This window comes from Rhipicephalus microplus, chromosome 7 (genome assembly GCF_043290135.1).
Source record: "Rhipicephalus microplus isolate Deutch F79 chromosome 7, USDA_Rmic, whole genome shotgun sequence".
In the NCBI taxonomy this organism is placed as follows: Eukaryota; Metazoa; Arthropoda; class Arachnida; order Ixodida; family Ixodidae; genus Rhipicephalus; species Rhipicephalus microplus.
Genome location: NC_134706.1, coordinates 172,371,438 through 172,375,746, shown reverse-complemented (window position 1 = coordinate 172,375,746; position 4,309 = coordinate 172,371,438). Strand labels below are relative to the sequence as shown.

At 57.5% G+C, this 4,309-nt stretch overlaps 1 non-coding gene across 1 annotated transcript; it reads right to left on the bottom strand.

Moving 5' to 3' along the window:
- Positions 1-1,201: 1,201 nt before the first annotated feature.
- Positions 1,202-3,016, bottom strand: LOC142768007 (small subunit ribosomal RNA). The gene has a single exon (XR_012885213.1). It is a non-coding gene; the product is annotated as a small subunit ribosomal RNA (ribosomal RNA).
- Positions 3,017-4,309: the final 1,293 nt, after the last annotated feature.

The window sequence follows — 4,309 nt, the reverse complement described above, 5'->3', positions numbered from 1 at the left end:
GTTCCACGAAATCGCACAAGCTTTTTTCGCATCCACGGTTTGCCACCGCACACCAAAATGCCGATCCGGCTGCCTACTTTAGCCAACAGGTGGAGCCAGGCGCGCCGTACTTGCGCGGCACTTCCCACGTCCACAGAAGTCGGTGCCAAGGACCACTTTCGGCGCCGGAGCCGCGTACGAGCCTACTCGAGGCGGAAGAACGAAGCCAGCAAGGGCCTGGCCGCAAGTGCGTTCAACTGTCGGGACGTCCAAGTCCCTCGTTCTTCCGTGCTTCCTCTTTCGGCAAGTCGTTGCGGCACCTTCCCAAAGCGCGCAGACCCGCTAATCGCGACGAGCGCGACGTGGCCGGGCCGCCTTTCCCTCGGCAGCAAGCAAAACGCCTGGCAACGTCGACGCTCCCCTAACCGCGATCTCGCACCGTGTTTCGTGTGGCGAATTCAAAAGCCGGCCGGCGCTGCTGCAACCATTACGGTCGGTACGCATACGCCGCGGAGGGCGGGACGGTCATCAGAGCGTGCGGTTCCTCCATCGAGTACTGCGCACCTCGGCCGTCTCATCGCCGTGCCATGACCGGCGGCGCGTCAACGCGAACCGGCGCCAGCGAGATCCCTCGCCCTCAAGAACCGACCGGCAGCCTCCGTCACCCGAGGACGCGCTTGCCGCGGACGGCGGGACGGTATGCACTGGTGCACAGCGGACCCGTCACATCGCCAATTCCTTGACCGACCGCCGACGCTTGTGCCGTTCCTCTCGTACTTGGCAGTCGCCGCGCGATTGTCGGGTCTCGTTCTTGCACGCTCGAACGGTCGGGAGGGCACTCGGCTGGCGTTTCGGGAACGCGCAGCCTCGCCTTCTACCGACGTAACCACGACTCGCCGTTCGCGCTCCGCCGCTCCTGTTTACAGTACTAGGCGGTCCCGCAACGGTCGGGTCGCGCATTTCGAGCGCTTCGAGCCACGGTGCAGTGGCGGGTCGAAAGCCGACCTATGAGTGCGTTGCGCCGTTTGTACCCGCGTCCGCCACCTGGCCGACCGTCCAAGGTCGCGGTGTTGGCGTCCGCTGGGCGCAACAATTTGTCACGGGGTGCCGCTCCACATTCAGGCAGCCCCGTGGGGAAAAGCCGACCCCGCGTCCAAACGGGGTCAGCGGCAGAAAGTGTCGGGCGCAGACGCAGCTGAGGCGCTCACCCTTCACGATCCGTTAATGATCCTTCCGCAGGTTCACCTACGGAAACCTTGTTACGACTTTTACTTCCTCTAAATGATCAAGTTTGGTCATCTTTCCAACAGACCGGCACAACCGAAAGGCCGCGCCGGACATCGGTCCGAAGACCTCACTAAATCATTCAATCGGTAGTAGCGACGGGCGTTGTGTACAAAGGGCAGGGACGTAATCAACGCGAGCTTATGACTCGCGCTTACTGGGAATTCCTCGTTCAAGGGGAACAATTGCAAGCCCCTATCCCAATCACGAAAGAAGTTCCACGGGTTACACAGTCTTTTCAGACAGGGATAAAGACACGCTGCTTCCTTCAGTGTAGCGCGCGTGCGGCCCCGGACATCTAAGGGCATCACAGACCTGTTATTGCTCTGTTTCGTGCGGCTAGGAGCCGCTTGTCCCTCTAAGAAGGTTGTAAGGTGCTGGGAACCCCGCACCTATTTAATAGGCTAGAGTCTCGTTCGTTATCGGAATTAACCAGACAAATCGCTCCACCAACTAAGAACGGCCATGCACCACCATCCACTGAATCAAGAAAGAGCTCTCAATCTGTCAATCCTCCCAGTGTCCGGGCCGGGTAAGTTTTCCCGTGTTGAGTCAAATTAAGCCGCAGGCTCCACTCCTGGTGGTGCCCTTCCGTCAATTCCTTTAAGTTTCAGCTTTGCAACCATACTTCCCCCGGAACCCAAATACTTTGGTTTCCCGGAAGCTGCCCGCCGAGTCATTTGAGTAACTCAGGCGGATCGCTGGTTGGCATCGTTTATGGTCAGAACTAGGGCGGTATCTGATCGCCTTCGAACCTCTGACTTTCGTTCTTGATCAATGAAAACATTCTTGGCAAATGCTTTCGCAGTAGTTCGTCTTGCGACGGTCCAAGAATTTCACCTCTAGCGCCGCAATACGAATGCCCCCGTCCGTCCCTCTTAATCATTACCTCGTATTCCAAAAACCAACAGAACAGAAACGAGGTCTTGTTCTATTATTCCATGCAAGTTTATTCAGGCGACTCGCCTGCGTTGAGCACTCTAATTTTTTCAAAGTAAAAGCACCGGCCATCTCGAGGCACACAATGAAGTGCACCAAGAAAGAACCGGCATGATGTTCAGTCCGAGCCGTCGCATCGGGTAGATGCACTACTCGTCTGGAACTGAGATCCAACTACGAGCTTTTTAACCGCAGCAGCTTTAGTATACGCTATTGGAGCTGGAATTACCGCGGCTGCTGGCACCAGACTTGCCCTCCAATTGATCCTCGTTAAAGGATTTAGAGTGTACTCATTTCAATTACGGGGCCTCAAAAGAGTCCCGTATTGTTATTTTTCGTCACTACCTCCCCGTGCCGGGAGTGGGTAATTTGCGCGCCTGCTGCCTTCCTTGGATGTGGTAGCCGTTTCTCAGGCTCCCTCTCCGGAATCCAACCCTGATTCTCCGTTACCCGTAACAACCATGGTAAGCAAGTAACCTACCATCGAAAGTTGATAAGGCAGACACTTGAAAGAAACGTCGCCGGCTCGTGGCCATGCGATCAGCACAAAGTTATCCAGAGTCACCACACAATACGGGCCGAAACCCGATCGATCTTGGTCTAATTAAAGCACCCGTTACCCAAAGGGCTCCAGGCTCACTGCATGTATTAGCTCTAGAATTGCCACAGTTATCCAAGTAGGAAGAAACGATCTAAGGAACCATAACTGATTTAATGAGCCATTCGCGGTTTCGCCTTATTTCGGCATGTACTTAGACATGCATGGCTTAATCTTTGAGACAAGCATATGATTACTGGCAGGATCAACCAGGTAATCGTTCGACTGCGCGTCCGTCCTCGCCTTCGGCGGGCCGGACGCAGTCTGTGTGCGGCGGAGGCCACCTTCAGGCGCCCTAACACGCTTATTTCGCACTCCGAGATGACGGCGTTCGAGCTCGCTACGGCACAACCTTCCCGAAGGACGAGTGGGAGCCGTGCGGCAAGAAGCACGTTCATGCTCGCTTTTTTCGTTGCATCGACTCGGTCGCGCAGTGCGGGTTGCCCAAGCCCGCTGCACTGTCGGTGGACCGGCCGGAACTAGCAACGGAGCCGAGACTGCAAAGCCGCCAGACGACGGGTCACGCCCGCGTCTTCGGCGCTTTCGCATCTGAATCGCCCGAGGACGACACGGAACACACCTCGATATCGTGGTAAAACGGCACCGTCCGACAACCAGCCCCTAACGCATCAAGCGGATGAGGCTGCAGACGACTGCCGTGGATTCCCCTGGAGCAGACCCGAGGACACGCTTGACGAGGCCGAAGCCCGCCGCATATCAGACACCCGGTCGCTTTCGCGTACGCCGCTCACGAGAACCCCCACATAATAGCAGCGATAAGTACTCAGACCTCCTTGGGCACTAATACGAGCGTACTCGAGAAAATTTCACCGCGGGTGTGCCCCGAAACGTGTGGCACGTTGAGCGTGCCACAAGTCTACGTCGCTCTCACACCCGCCGAGGTCGTAGAATTTGCGACCCTACTCACGAAATTCCCACCGAGGATACGGCCGCAAACGTACCGCACCTTGGGTAGGCCACGAGTTTGTGCAACACTACGCTGGCGGCACAGCACCGAGGTCGTGCGCGCACGCACGGGAAAATTCCGCCGCGGTTTCTGCCGAAAACGTGAGGCACCACGACTCTCCGCAAGTTCGCGTCGACTGCGAAAGACCGAAGTCGTGAACGACGTTTCCGCTACTCGCCGCAGACACGCTGGACACCAAACGTACAACGACTCGACGGCGTCGTAGGGGCCCACGACGCGGTTTTCCTTAACGACGTCTCGGCGTGGCACCGACAGGTTAGAACGGCCGACCGACGTTCCCTGTCCGCCGTTCGGCTCAGTCGAAGGGCTCGGCGACTTCGGCAACGCTGCGAAGCCGCACGGTGACGCACGCCATGTCCCCATTTTTTTTTTCTTTCTGCGTCTGCCGGGGTGCCCCTATAATAGCAGCGATAAGCACCCAGACCGCCGTGGGTCGCTCGCCCCGGCTGACGTGGTTTTTCGTACTCCTGCGGCGGTCGCCGTCAAGCACGTCCAAATACGCTACTTTCGTGGGCGCATTC